Source organism: Miscanthus floridulus, chromosome 9 (assembly GCF_019320115.1).
Source record: "Miscanthus floridulus cultivar M001 chromosome 9, ASM1932011v1, whole genome shotgun sequence".
Classification (NCBI taxonomy): domain Eukaryota; kingdom Viridiplantae; phylum Streptophyta; class Magnoliopsida; order Poales; family Poaceae; genus Miscanthus; species Miscanthus floridulus.
The window spans coordinates 36,761,165-36,778,258 of NC_089588.1; positions in this window are offsets into that span (position 1 = coordinate 36,761,165).

Genomic DNA, 17,094 nt, shown 5'->3' on the forward strand with positions numbered 1-17,094 from the left:
TTGAAACTTTGCCCAGCCAAGTCCAGCTTGGTGCTGATCCCATGATGGAGATGACACTGTAGCATGGGACTAGCTCACCAGTGAGATAGAGAGGAAGGAAGGGGAGTGGCGTGCATAGGCTTGGCTACCGGCAAAACTACAGAAACAGGCCAAGCTGAGCCTTTCGACTGATCAAGAGAGAGTAAATTCCCTTTTCTTCTTCTTTTCTAAGACTAGTTTTCAACACCATTCAAAAAGGATTTTAAAACTGTTTTAATTTATAGATCAAAACCAAACAGTACATAAACACCAATGCACCCGCATGTATGCAACATGTGTCTAGCCTTATAGTTTGATTTTAATTTAGCAAAAAAAATGATTTCCCTACATTCCAATGGTCATGCAATTGCATAAATAAATCAAATTTAGCTATTTCGAAAAGAAGCAAAATTTCAAGGTGTTACAAACCTATCCCCCCTTCAGATGAATCTCGTCCATGAGATTCCGCTGATGGTGACTCAAAAAGTTGTGGGTATTCTGATCTCAAATCATCCTCTCGTTCCCATGTCGCCTTAGCCTCTGAGTACCGGTTCCATTGCCTTACACATTCGTATGACCTTGGCTTCTAGTGACCTTTTCTGCCGTCTCTAGTATCTTGATTAGGTACTCTTTATATGTGAGGTTCTCCTTCACACTGAGCTCTTCCAAAGGTATTTGTTCCTCAGGCACACTGCAAACACTTTTTAAGTTGAGACACATGAAAAACATCGTGCACGCCTGACAAGCTCTCTGGAAGTTCCAACTGATAAGCCACTTCACCTCTTCTCTCAAGAACCTTAAACGGACCAATATACCTCGGTGCCAATTTCCCTTTCATGCTAAACCTTTTAATTCCCTTCATTGGTGACACTTTAAGATACACATAGTCCCCCACTTGAAAGACCAATTCCCTTCTCCTAGTATCTACATAGCTTTTTTAGCGAGACTAGGCCACTTTTTAGATTATCTCTAATCATCCACACTTGGTCTTCGGCATCTCTAAGCACATCTAGACCAAACTACTTGACTTTCACCTGTCTGATTCTAAAACAATGGTGTTCTACACTTTCATCCATACAATGCTTCAAAAGGTGCCATCTTGAGACTCTTCTGATGACTGTTGTTGTATGAAAATTCAGCATAAGGCAAACTCTTATCCCAACTTGTACCATATTGCAATGCACATGATCTCAACATGTCCTCCAATATTTGGTTGGTCCTTTCAGTTTGTCCATCAGTCTATAGATGATAAGCTATGCTAAAATTCAACCTTGTTCCTAAAGAATCATGTACCTTCTGCCTAGAAGTGAGATGTGAACTGTGTACCCCTATCAGACATAATTTTCTTGGGAACACCATGCAAGCATACTATCCTCTCCATATACAATTCAGTCTGACCTTGCTCTTATATAAGTGGTCTTGACCAACAAAAAGTGAACAACTTTAGTTAGTCGATCCACTATTACCCATATTGAATCATAGTCTCTCTACATGTGAGGCAATTCAGCAATGAAATCCATACTGACTTCTTCCCACTTCCACTCGGGTATCTTCATTAGTTGCAACAATCTTGCAGGCCTTTGATGCTCAGCTTTCACCCTTTGACAAGTGTCACACAAAGCCACATATTCTAGTACATCTCTCTTTAATCCATACCACCAATACTTCTCTTGAAGATCCAAATACATCTTAGTACTTCGGATATGTATAGAATAAGCCTGACTCATGAGCTTCACATAGAATTGCATCTCTAATAGCCTTGATCTCAGGCATGCATATCCTTTTACCGAACCATAAAGTACCAATTGTCATCCATACAGAAGCCTAGTGCCTTACCTATGACTATATTCTCAGCTATCTCCTTTAGGTTTCTCATCCTTAAACTGGCCTTTGCGTACCTCTTGCTCTAAGGTAGGCTCTATCACCAACTCCACTGCATTAGTGACAAGACCCAAGTTGAGGCGCTCAAAATCAGCACACAACTCCATAGAAATAGGCACCACCCGCACCTCATTGGCATAGCTCTTCATGCTAAGTGCATCGGCCACAACGTTTGCTTTTCCCGAGTGGCAATGCACTTCCAAATTGTAGTCTTTGATCAACTCCAACCAACGACACCGTCTCAAATTTAGATCCTGACTGAGTGAAGATGTACTTCAAACTCTTGTGATCAATGTAGATGTCACTCTTATGGCCAACAAGATAGTGCCTCCAGATCTTCAAAGCATGAACCACTGCTGCTAATTCCAAATCATGTGTAGGATAATTCAGCTCATACTTCCACAACTGCCTGGATGCATATGCAACCACTCTTCCTTCTTGCGTAAGAACACAACCAAGACCTTGGCGAGATGCATCACAATAGATGGAGAATTTCTTGCTCAAGTCTGGCAATATCAACACTAGAGCTATAGTCAACCTCTTCTTTAACTCATCAAAGCTAGCTTGGCACTTTTTAGACCATACAAATTTAGCGTTCTTCTCTAGTAGTGCTGTCATAGGCTTTACAAGCTTGGAAAATCCTTCAATAAATCTCCGATAGTAACCAGCTAGTCCAAGAAAGCTACGAATCTCACTCACATCTGTGGGCGGCTTCTAGTTTAATACATCAACAACCTTGCCTAGATCCACTACTATTCCTCCATTAGAGACAACATGACCTAGAAAAGAAACTTCGTTCAACCAAAACTCATACTTGCTCCTCTTAGCATTACAACTTGTGTTCTCTAAGTTTCTACAAGACCAGCCTTAGATGTTCAGCATGCTCTTCTTCATTCTTGGAGTAAACCAATATATCATCGATGAACACCACAACAAACTTGTTGAGATATTCCATAAACACCTTATTCATCATATACATAAAGTATGCAGGAGCATTAGTCAAGCCAAATGACATCACCTGTGTACTCATACAACCCATACCATGTAGTAAATGTTGTCTTAAGAATATCCATAGCACGAATCTTCAATTGATGATAGCCAGAACAAAGATTGATCTAAGAAAACACACAAGCACCTCTCAACTGATCAAACAAGTCATCGATTCTAGGCAACGGATACTTGTTCTTGATAGTAACCTTATTAAGTGACCGGTAATCAACACACATTCTCTGACCACCATCTTTCTTATCAACAAAATAACCGGTGCACCCCAAGGTGAAGAACTAGGATGAATGAAACATTTCTCTTGCAACTCATTTATTTGTTTCTTAAGTTCTTATAATTCATTTACCCCCATTCTTTATGGTCTTTTAGCTATAGGTGTAGTTCCAAGGTAAAAGCTCAATAATAAACTCAATGTCGTGATCAGGTGGCATACCTAGCAAATCATCGGGGAACACATCCGGGAACTCATCCACAACTAGGTCCTCTTGCTTGTTGCCATCACTTAGTTGATTCACAGTAGTTGTCTACTGCTCTTGCACTGCCGCCTCAACACTAATTCTATCTCCCTTTAGTGTTCTCAAAACTAACAACCTTCTCTTTGCACTGAATAATAGCCTGGTGTTGCTTCATCCAATCCATACGCAAAATCAGATCAATCCTAGTAGTTCTTAATCTAATCCCACTTAAAAGACCAATTCCCTTCTCCTAGTATCTGCATAGCTTTTCTGGCAAGATTGCACCACTTTTTGATTATCTCTAATCATCCGCACTTTGCTCTTCGGCATCTCTAAGCACATCTGGACCAAACACTTGACTTTCACCCATCTGATTCCAAAACAGTGGTGTTCTACACTTTCGTCCATACAATGCTTCGAAAGGTGCCATCTTGAGACTCTTCTGATGACTGTTGTTGTATGAAAATTCAGCAACATGTATCTAGCCTTATGATTGATTTTAATTTAGCAAAAAAAAATATTTCCCTACATTCCAATGCTCATGCAATTGCATAAATAAATCAAATTTAGCTATTTCAAAAAGAAGCAAAATTTTAGGGTGTTACAATAGAGATCCTAAGCTAAGATAGCTTTGCCACTATATACTTACTTCAGGCACCGGATCACACCTGGTCTACAAGGCGAGGCTGGCCTATAGCCTACATCGAACCCAGATGTGGGGGAATACGAGGGATGGATATAGCTATCACCACCTATCGTCTACCTCTCAACTGTGGGGAACAATGTAAACGAAGGTAGCCTCTAGCCTAGACACCACATCTACACTATCGACTACTACTCTAGCGCCGTATAGGTTTATCCATCTTTATCATGAGCCCTCTACTAGAGTATCCGCTACAAGAAGGGACGACGAACCCGCAAGTAAATAGCAAACAAGACTAACTTAAAGTAGAACTCACCACCGAAGATAAACATGAACCTTTGCACTCCAAATTGTACTAGATTCACCGAGGTACAAGTGAAGAGGGAGCCAACATTCCCAACACTCCTTCTGCTATGTGTACATGGGGCCCTAAGTACACAAATGGAGGTAGCCAACAATTCTGGTACTTCTCCATCTCTTTTCCTTCCTCACTCACTCCCTAAACTAAGCCAAAGAGCTAAGATATGAAAGTGGAGCTCCTCCTTTTCTTGCTACATTGTGTATCTTGTGTTGTGTGCTTCCCAAGTGTGTTGTAGAGGGGGGTTGCCCCTCTATTTGTACATGAAGGAGAGGCAGTGTTGTGGCTATTCCTGGCGTGAAGCCCATGCACCACCGCCTTCTACATGGAGGCATGCAACCACCACATGAAGGAGAGGACAAGCGGTGCCAGGTGGGGTGGCTGACCCTAGGGGGAGGCCGGCCCTTGACTAGCTCCCATCACCACCGCCTTCGCATGGTGGGTCAGTGAGTGCTCCTGGGCCGCTCCTTAGGTGTATTCTGCGCAGATATCTTAAATTGATGGACCTTTCTATTTATTCTTTATGAAATTCAGCGTTAGAAAGCGCCTTTCGGTGTATGCTCACATGTATTTGTGTATATGTCCTGCAAAAACAATAATCTTCCAAATACATGTGGAACTAGGTCAGTGGTAAATGCATGTGTTTAAGTTTGTTAATTTCTCTCCTTTTATGTCTTAATTGGCGGACATATTTGGTCGTTAAGGACCGCCAACAAGCTCCCCCACACTTAGTCCTTCACTCGTCCTCGAGCAAAGTTTAGAGATAAAAGTAATCAAGAGCATAACATCCCAAGATATATGCCTTACATAAAAGGTATTCCAACACATTCTTTATACCAGTGGGATATGTGGCGTTAGCTAACATGTTTCCTTGAGTTGCTAAAAAGTGGAATAGTCCTTGAAACAAAGTCGTCTCCCCAATTTCACATCTTAGCAACTTGGAGTTTTGGAGGGTTTTTTTTTCAAGAAAAAGCATAGTTCACTTTATACTCCTCAAATGGCACTCTCAAATCACTCAATGGTGTATAAATCCTTACCAAGGCATAACAATGTTTTGCCATCTCCTACTTCTAAAAAGGTTTATGTGGAGCTTTAGGTAGGGATAAACAATATAGCATACTTGTATTGCATGTTGTAAAGTCAAATCGAGGATCCAAGGAGAGAAGTGTCATATTCTTAGATCAAGACGTGCATGTGTGTGGAAAAATGGTAAACTAAAACTATACTCCTTTTGTAGATATGATCTCTCTCTATAACTTATTATTTTGAAACATGGCTATCTTTCTTCCTTCCCCCTTTTTTCAATACATGAGCCTTCAACTGCTCATCATTTTTTTCTTTTTGAACGTTGGACCTTCATGTGTCCATTTTTTACTTGGACCTTCATGTGTCCACATATTTTTTATCATAAACTTTTTGCATAGACCATGTATCTTTTTCTAAACCATATATTGAGAGAGAGATCACTATCTTTTAGAATATGGAGTATTTACCTAACAAGCGTTTTTTTATCTACTCCTAGTGTAGGAGCAGAGTTTTTGGTTGGTCTAAATGGAAGCATGTTTTTGCACATTCCCAGCGTAAGAGCAGCATATATATGTGGGTGTACTTGGTCTTGATCTTGGAAGTATGATAAATCTCTCAACAAGGGTCAACAAGACTCGACCAAACTTAATACAATAACTAGTAGCATATGTGGAAGGCTTGAAACTTGCAAGATGTTATATTTGGATTTGGTAGGAATTGCTCACCAATGGAGGAGTATGTGATACTACGGTTTTGTCGACACAGAATTTTCATCCCATGCCGAGGGCACACGAGCAAGCCAGAAGGGTCCGCTCAATAGAGCTGGAGATCCACCTAGCTTCAGTGCAGGGGTGGTCGATCCTGCGCACTCCTCCTAAGACATGCCAGTCAATTTGACCCTGCAATTGATAAGGAGAGAAAGTTTATCAGTAATTTAGGGCAGAACATGCCGGTGTTGCTGGACAATCCCGAATGTGCGGCTCTGAGAGTCAATATGAAAGGAGATCGACTAAATAGTTGATTCCAACATATTCATAAGAATAAATCAGTTAAAGCTCATGGGGTTGTGTAAGAAGAATTGGTTATCGTTTAGGATGAATATCATTCTTTAGACAAATATTAGTCAATGGCAATAAGATATCAACAATTATTAGTTTATACTGAGCCAATGACTACAAATAACCGAACTCCTTTATAAAAGAAACAACTCATCATCATTTAACCATTTAATAAAGATAAATCTAATGAATATATTAGATCTCATCTATCGCTATGACCAGTGGGGCATGAGGCAGAATCATGCAGGTCATAGAAACAACAATAGACTTGACGACCCTAACTTATTACTAATATCAGTGGGGCATGAGGTAGAATCATGCAGGCCATAATATAATAATAAGATCATGGGGCTAACATATCTTTCAACCTATCTCTACTTCAATGGTCTCGTGACATGAACTGTTCGTGAAAGCACTCGATATCAGCTAAAATAGCTTATTCAGACATAGCGCACAGTTAAGGTCATGCCTTCTCAGGAACAAATCTACCAAATAACGATCTCCACTCCATGGTGTTAATAGTGGGGTGTGAGGCAGAATCACATAGGCCATGATAACGGGCCATGGAACAGTTTTTGCTAGCCAATAGATCTACTCAAGATCAGACATGCCTTAACCGCACGCTATGCACGATTACGATTGATATAAAACAGCCGATAAAACATAACTCATCGTTTAAAGTGTAGATTAGATCAAATTTAGATTAACAAACGATGGGTTAAACAAGATATAAGGCCGATCTAGATCAATCCCAATCGAGCGAAGTGATATTGCTGTAATTAAATAAATAATGGAAGCAATAAGCAATATCGGTAACTTAATGAATCTATCCGAAGGAACGCCACCCTTAGATAGAGCCGATAACTTGACCTTAATCTAGTTCAAGCAGTGGAGGTCAACCGGATCAATGCAGCCTTACTTGAACTAGACAAGAGTCAATAACTAACTTATATCAGAGTCGCAGTGGAGGTTGACCAGATTGATGCAGCCGTACGAACAGAGGTATAAGCCATGACGGTACTTACAAACAAGCAGTGGAGATTGACTGGATCGATGCAGTCATACTTGTTAAAGAACTCACCGAGATCTACTCTACTCCTACTCCTAAGGGGTGGCCGGAGCCGAAAAAAGTAAATAACTTGTATTGGATTGATTGTGTGTGTTTTACAATAGCCGGGCTTTGATATTTATACACGGGACCTGCACATGGCACCTATCTAAGCATGACTCATCACAATCTTTGACCCTAGAGAAAATATTCCTAATTTAAGATAACTTGGACTCTAATCTTTCTCTTTTTGTAGAGTCCAACATGTCTTGTCCCGGCACCGATCGTAGCCTTTGTCATTATCTGCTGGTGCTATATGAAGAAAGTTGATTCTAGTTTTGCATTCGAATCAATTGATACCGACCTATACGCGATTGATTCCTTGATGACATGATCTTGGGAGCTTTTAAGTCCCTATGACTCTTCTCCCAAATTTTGGTGTAAACAGGTTTTATAACAATTTTTTATCAAAATAAATTATCCAAGTACCTTTAATAGAAATGGTAGAATTTCTAAGTCAGAACCATATCACACCTCACAACAACTTAGTCAATATGATTGTCCTATTAGAATATTTTCCCACAAGCATAAGTGTATGTATATGGAACAAACTTTATGCAAGCTTCTGTCTTAAACATGTTATGAACATGCCACTTTTCAAAATTTTAAGTGTGGTGAATAGGGGCATTGTTCATCAGGAGAAGATATTAGGGATAAATTGAGTTTAATTTTAGTGATCAAGATTTATGTTTGTTTAAACTCAAAGTTAGAGGAAGTTGAGGGCTGTGTTGCACAAACCATCATTGAAGATGAAGGAGCTACGAGAAGTCAAAGATGGGTTAGCTAAACCAGACGTCTAGCCAATCCTCTCTGGGGCCATCTGTTCCATCCTTCTGCATGTTGGATCATGTGATGTTGTGCAACGTGTTGGGGGATCTCGAATGTGTGCTAGTTATGCTTGAGAGATCTCTCCCACACTTATTGTTGTACCTACTTTTTATTTAACAAAGAAAAACAAAAAGAAATAGACAAGAGGTCTATCTGTTAAAACACTGGGGAGCCTTAATTTTTTTATTATTATTACTTTTATTTTTGTTATTTATTATTACTATTATATTTTATTTCATTTTATGGGTTCACCCAACTTTCTATCATTTAGCATAAGCAAGGCTAAGGTAAAGTTTGAAAAATAAACATAGCCTTGATTCATCTCCATAATTGATTACTTCCATTGTTTATGAAAGTAATACTCAATGTTCATTAATCAAATTTCAAAACTATGTCAAATTTTGATTAAGAAATGCTATTTTAACCTAAGCACCATGCTTAATTAAAAAGCCTATAGATGTACCTTTAGAATACACCCAAACCAGAGCATATGTCATGAACAAAGGAAGCATGAACTGATATAAGCAAGTTTATATTTTCATGGAGACAAACATGAGTAAAATATGTTGGTGAACATTTTATTTACCTTTGCATACCTGAGTTCCTACTAGCAACATTTATAGATGGAAGCATTGAAGTTGTTGCATGGACGGCTGTATATGGTCCATCTCAGGTTATCACCATGGTTAGATACACACACAACTAGTGTGTATGAACCATGGGCTTTAGTGATAGCAAAGGTCTAGAAGAGGAGAATGCTCCTTCTTTCTCTTCTTCTCTTTTCTCCATCTATTTTTTATCATTCATTTTTTATAGTAGATTTTTTTCTTCTGAGTTTATTTTGAAGTAAGAATTCAAATTTGTAATCTAGAAATATTTATTTTGAATTTTAAAGATAGCTACCGATTTACCTTTGATAAGGGCTCACCATTTTAAGTCCGTTGAGCAGGACTTCTCCATTGCATTCTAGTTTGAATTGGCATCATCTCATCCTGGAGATGGATAAGGATAATTGTGCTTTTTGTTTCTGCCATACCATCTTGATCTTCATGTGGTTTGGCTTGGTGGGTGTGTGATCCATGTTTCTTTTGATCATGGTTTCATCCCTGCATATGGTTAGTGGACAATATATACCCAAGGGATTTTACGAATGTTTTGAAACAATAGTGGTTGATGTTATGAGCTAAAGGTTTTCCTTTATGCTAAAGAAAAGTGGTGTTCATATATTTTCAATTAGCAAAGAGAGCCTTTTCTTTTTTTAGATTCAAAACCTTTGTTTATTCAAAGTTCAGCAAATGAGTTTTGATTTATTTCTGTTATGAATTCATCTCAAGGACTTACCCACATGCATTTGATAATATCCTGCACGGGTTAGTCCATGCATGCAACCAGAGTCTATATTTAGCAGTTTCAGTTCAAAAATCAAACTAGACTCCATGTTCAATTTGATTAAGGTAGGCTAATTAACCTAAGCACCATACTTAATTTAAATAGCCTATAAAAGCATGATTATTACATCCAAACTAAGCACCATGCCTAATTTAAAAGGTGTACTACCAACATCCAAACCAAAGCATACCAGAATAGATTCACTTAAACGGAGGTGAGAACTTTGAATGGTGAACTAGAGAACCATTGTTGTTTTTTTATATGCAGGCAATGCAAACGGGGTGCATGAGTTGAATTTAAACAAGCATGCCATGGTTTTTGAAAAGGAAATTAAATGAGTGACATGCATGCAAACATGTAGTGGTAGAAAGTAACTAAAAATAAGAAAGATATGTTTGGGTTGGTTCTCTCATACCTTGATTAATTGAACCATCTCCCACAATTTGTGATTTAATTGTGAGTGATGTAATGTAGTTGTTCCGTCACACAAGATGCTTTTGTATTTCTCTTGACGGCAACCTTCTCTCTTTCTGCATATGGTTAGTATATATATACCTTTCTATGAAATGGTAGGGTGGAGGTGTTGATTATTCATGAATGATCAGGCACCCTAGGCTTGTGATGATTCTCTTTTTTATTATAATACTTTTTTTAGCGAGGCAGGGCTAACATCATTTTTTTCTTTTTAACTAAGATGGCCTTTTGGTGAGACTCTCACCATTCTCCCCCACACTTGGACTTTTGTGAAAATCAAGTGTGTAGTGTTGGGGTCTACTTTTGAGTGTGTCGCATCACCAAAGGTCATCATGGTATGTAATCCATGCAGCTCCCATGATTTCAAGCATCGTATGTCCCCTATTCTTCTTGGTCTTAACCTGTCATGGTTAGCAAACAAGAATACTCGAAGGTGCATACTAACTTGAAAATATGATCTTGCTGTTATTGATAAGAAAAAGTTGTGTCTGTGTGTGTTTTATGACAATCCGGGGTATCTCCCGGTAGTGCTTAGTTTGTGTTCATAAGCTTGACCGCCAAAGCCAGGATGGAGTTTATAGCCAAAAGTTGTGATTGGCTTCGAAGGTAGTGGCTCTAAGAACTCATCCTAAGGAGCAGAAAGATATATTTTTTTGAATGGAAGGGCTACATGGTGAAAAAGAATAGAAGGAATAACATTTTTTGAGAGGAAAGATAAAACACAAAGATAATTACGACAACCGTTCTCTAGCAACAGCGCCAGAAATGCTTGTTGGTATTTCTTAACGCATACAGAAATAATCCGCAAGCACACAGAGTTACATGTGTAGCATTTCACCCAAAACTATTTAGGGTATCGAATTTCCTCATGGAATGGATGTGTAAGAGTCTCTTAACTAGTTCACCTAAGATAACAAGAAAGATAGCTTGGGTAGCGAGGTTTTCTAGGGATAGAGATACTAAGCTAAGATATCTTTGCCCTATATACTTACTTTGGGCACCGGATTACACCTAGTCTGCCAGGCGAGGCTGGCCTATAGCCTACGTCGAACCCAGACATGGGGGGATATGAGGGATGGACAAGGCTGTCACCACCTGCCGCCTACCCCTCAACCGTGGGGAACAAGGTAAACGAAGGTAGCCTCTAGCCTAGACACCACGTCTACGCTATCGACTATTACTCTAGTGCCATACAGGGTTATCCAGCTTTATCAGGGGCCCTAAAAGGTCCTAATGGCTAGAGGGGGGTGAATAGCCTATTAAAATTTTCTACAACAATACTTAACAAACCGGTTAGACAATTATGAGGCGAAGCAAGTATTGTGCTAGCCTACTAAAAATGGAAGCCACCTACCACTATTCTAGTTTCTATAGTTTCTAACCACACAATGGTTATGTCCCTATACTAAGTTAGTGTGCTCTCAAAAGCTAACTAAAGAGCCACGCTAACCAAACTACAAGCTCTCACGACTAGCTACACTAAAGAGCTTGACAACTAGTTTGTGGTAATGTAAAGAGAAAGTGAGCAAGATGGTTATACCGCCGAGTCAAGGAATGAACCAATCAATCACAAGAATGAATACCAATGAATACCAATCACCTCAAAATCAAATGATGACACAATGATTTTTTACCAAGGTTCACTTGCTTGCCGGCAAGCTAGTCCTCATTGTGGTGATTCACTCACTTGGAGGTTCATGAGCTGATTGGCATCACCCACCAAACCCTCAATAGGGTGCCACACAACAAACACAAGATGAGGATCACACAAGTCATGAGCAATTTACTAGAGTACCTTTTGGCACTCCGCTGGGGAAAGGTCAAGAACCCCTCAATCACCACTATCATAGAAGGAGACAATCACCAACCTCCGCTCGACGATCCTCACTGCTCCAAGACATCTAGGTGGCAGCAACCACCAAGAGTAACAAGAGAATCCCATAACGAAACATGAACACCAAGTGCCTCTAGATGTAAACACTCAAGCAATGCATTTGGATTCACTCCCAATCTCACAAAGATGTTGAATCTATGATGGAGATGAGTGGGAGGGCTTTGGCTAAGCTCACAAGGTTGCTATGTCAATGCAAATTGACAAGAGAGTGAGCTTGAGCCGGCCATGGGGCTTAAATAGAAGCCCCCATGAAATAGAGCTATTGGCTCAATTATTGGGCTGACTAGGCATCGACCTGACGCAGAGCTCGTGTGCACAGGACGCACCAATTGTGAATATCAGACACATCTAGTAGGTCAGCCGGACGTGTCTGATCGCTCCCTTATCGCCACATGTACAATTTCAAAATGAAGTAGCCATTGCTGCCCACACTCACTTGCGACCGAATGCTCTGATCGGACGCTGAGCCATAGTGTCCAGTTGAGTCCAGTGAGTACCTAGGGCTGACCGAACGCATCCGGTCACTCTAGACCTGACATAGGAGACACAGTGTCCGGTCAAGTCCAGTAAGCTCCCAGGTCTGACTGGACGCGTCCGGTCACTTCGGACCAAATTCTCGCAGCGTTCCGATCAACTGTTACACTGAACATCGACTTTCGCTGTTTCACACTAGACGCGTCTGGTGCAGCGATCCGGACTGGAGTTCGGTCCTTAATACCAGGACACATCCGATCTCCATATCGGATGTGTCCTAGTCACTCTATGACCAGTGCACGACTAACTCTATTTCAACTCTATCTTCTTCACCCTTGCTCAAATGTGCCAACCACCAAGTGTATCACCTTGTGCATATGTGTTAGCATATTTTCATAAACATTTTCAAGGGTGTTAGCACTTCACTAGATCCTAAATGCATATGCAATGAGTTAGAGCATCTATTGGCACTTTAATAACCTGCATTTCGATATGAGTTTCACCCCTCTTAATAGTATAGGCTATCGAACCTAAATATGATCACACTCACTAAGTGTCTTGATCACCGAAACAAAATGGCTCCTACCATTTATACCTTTGCCTTGAGCCTTTTGTTTTTCTTTCTTCTTTTCCAATTCCAAGCACTTGATCATCACCATGGCAACACCATCATCATGTCATGATCTTCATTTGCTTCACCACTCGGAGTAGTGCTATCTATCTCATGATCACTTTAATAAGCTAGGATAGCACTTAGGGTTTCATCAATTCACCAAAACTAAACTATAGCTTTCAATCTCCCCATTTTTGGTAATTGATGACAACCCTTACTCAAATATATGAATTGAAATTTAATTGAATCCATGTTGCTTGCCCAAGCATATTTACCATGTGTAAAATAATATGGACAAGTTTCATGAATCCCAAATGGTAGCAATTGCTCCACCTACATATGTGCTAATAGTTTGGATTGTAGCTTACACATATGCTTAGATAGTAAATGTAGGAGACAATATCTACCAAATGATGCTAAGGTATAAAAGATGGACCTTTGAAGCAGTGATACCAATCGGAGTGCACCAATATACCATCCTTAGCACCATTAGTAACTAGACATACATAAAAACTAGAATACCCCATGAGATCAACATTAGAAGTAAGGGTCTAGTTTTCATAATGTGAGCATGAGTCCAGTTACTTAAACCTATGCATGCTAGTTTTTCATTTCATCATCCAAACCTACAACTAGCATACACCACACAAGCATGGATATTGAAATTTAAAACTTGTGCCATGCAAGCAAACATATGAAATGCACATTCAAATGCATCATATAAGTTCATTAGCTTGCTCCCCCTACTTGTGTGCTCAAAATTTTAATTGACCCCTTTCCTTTGTCATATCTCTCCCCCTATGTCAAATTCTCCCCCTTTGTTGTCTTTTCACTATCTTAGTACACTAATATCTTTGTTTTTCTTCCCATAGTACTAATATCACTAATATCTTTGTTTTTCTCCTCCTTTGTCATCAATGACCACAAAGGTTCAAAATGTGGATATGTTGAGATTATTAATGCCAATCAATAGGGTAAGGATCATTTTCCTAAATTTGGTTCAATCTAGAATACTTGTCAAAGACATTTAACTTGGTTTGATCCAAGGACAAGCTTCTTCACACCTCCAAATAAGGGTTATCTTATACCATGTTGAGTTAAACACTTAGAGCTCATTTTCTAGATCAAACACTAGGTTTACAAGCCCACAAACATGTCATATGCTACCACTAGATCAAAATAAGCATAGAAGCAATAGTGGTACCATACAATCATCAAAATCATTTGATATCCATGAATGAGCCTATTTAATGTGAGAGATGGCTAGATGCACTAAACATGTCCTTAGCAAGGATGTATGCTATGCCAATCAACTTTTACTTTGGATTGCTCAAAGGAGAGGCATGTCATATAAGTGAGGGGTGCATCAACACATATTTGAGAAATCCAATATGTTCAAGTCATTCCTTAGCTTGCAAAACCTTTTCTCATCCAATGGCTTGGTGAATATATCGACAAGTTGATCTTCGGTACCTACACTTTCAATATAAAATGTCCTCTTTTTGTTGGTGATCTCTTATGAAATGGTGGCGGACATCAATGTGCTTTGTTCTTGCATATTGAACCGGATTGTTGGTCAACTTGATTGCACTCTCATTATCACATAGCAATGGCACTTTCTTGAATTTGATTCCAAAGTCACTCAAAGTGGCCTTCATCCAAAGTATTTGTGCACAACTACCGGCGGATATGTATTCGGCTTCGACGGTTGATAATGCAACACTATTTTGCTTCTTTGATGACCATGAAACAAGTGATCTTCCCAACAATTGACATGTGTCTGAGGTGCTGTTCCTTTCAACCTTGCATCCCGCATAATCCGAGTCAGAGTAACCAACTAGCTCAAACTTTGCTCCTTTGGGACACCATAAACCAATATTTTATGTATGCTTCAAGTACCTCAATATTCTCTTTGTAGCCTTCAAATGACTTTTTCTTAGTGAGGCTTGAAATCTTGCACACATGCATACACTAAACATGACATCCGGTCTTGATGCAGTGACATAGAGTAGGCTTCCAATCATAGACCGATACAATTTTTGATCCACCATATTGCCACATGCATCACTATCCAAGTTGCCATTTGTTCCCATTGGTGTGCTAATGGCTTTACTATCACTCATGCCAAACTTCTTGATCATGTCCTTGATATACTTGCCTTGACTCACAAAAGTACCATTCTTCAGTTGCTTGATTTGAAGACCAAGGAAGTAACATAACTCTCCAATTATGGATATCTCAAACTCATTAGCCATTATCTTTCCAAACTCTTCACAAAAGTCTTGATTGGTTGATCTAAATATGATGTCATCAACATAGATTTGCAACACAAATAAATCTTTTCAAATCTTCTTGCTGAAAAGAGTGGTGTCAACCATGCCCATCATGAACCCTTTAGAGAGTAGGAAGTCCCTCAATTTCTCATACCATGCTCTAGGTGCTTGCTTCAAGCCATACAATGCCTTCTTCAACTTGTACACATTGTTGGGCTTCTTGTCATCTTCAAAACTAGGAGGTTGCTCAATATGTACTTCTTCATTGATGTAACCATTGAGAAATGCACTATTAACATCCATTTGATAGAGTTTGATGTTGTGGGCACAAGCATAGGCTAGAAAGATTCTAATTGCTTTCATTCTAGCAACAGAGGCATATGTTTCTCTAAAGTCAAGACCTTCAACTTATGTATAGCCTTGTGCTACCAATCTTACTTTATTCCTTACTACTATCCCTTCTTGATCTTGCTTATTTCTAAAGACCAATCTGGTTCCAATCACACTGTGTCCCTTTGGTCTCTCTACTAATTCCCACACTTGATTTCTTACAAAGTTATTCAATTCTTCATGCATAGCATTCACCCAATCAACATCCTTCAATGCTTCATCTATCTTCTTTGGTTCAATAGATGACACAAATGAGAAGTGCTCACAAAATGAAGCCAATCTTGATCTTATTTGTACACCTCTAGAAATATCACCAATTATAGTGTCTAATGGATGATCCCTTGCAATATTGATTGGTTGGAGGATTTGAACATGATTGCTTGCACTTGCTTGATCATTTGGTTGAGATGATGCACTAGCCACTTGATCTTGTTCATTATCATGAGAGCCACTTGTACTAGCTTGATTTGTATCATCTTGCACGTTTGAGTTAGAGAGCACTTGCACTTGATCATCTTCATCATCATTCACTTACCTAGGCCTCAATTCACTAATATCCATGTTCTTCATGTCATTTGAAAGTTGAATGCCTCTAACATCTTCTAAGTTCTCATTCTCTTCTTGTGAACCCTTGGTTTTATCAAATTCAACATCATGAACTTCCTCAAGAGTACCACTTTCCAAATTCCAAACTCTATATGCTTTGCTAGTAGTTGAGTATTCAAGTAGGAATTCTTCATCACATTTCTTGTCAAACTTGCCCAAATCTAGTGCCTTTATTCAAGATATAGCATTTGCAACCAAAAACACAAAAATATGCAATGTTGGGCTTTCTACCATTCAAGAGCTCATATGGTGTCATCTCTTTCAATGGGTGACAATAGAGACGGTTTCTACAATAGCAAGCCATGTTGATAGCTTCGGCCCAAAAAGATTGACTCACATTGTACTCACTAAGCGTCACTGTTTGCCTAAATGGTCGTTTAGCCCATTTACACACCGTGTAAACACTACACAGTGGTGCGCCGTTTCCGTTTAATCACCCGTTTACCCCGTTTAATTGACCGTTTAGCCCCTTTAATGGGACGTTTTGCCCGATTAATGGCTAAACGGTAGGTGACCGACTGTTTACCGTTTAGCGTTTAGGAAAACATTGCTAAGCGTAGACCTTGTCATATCAATGAGTGTTCTATTCTTCCTCTCAACA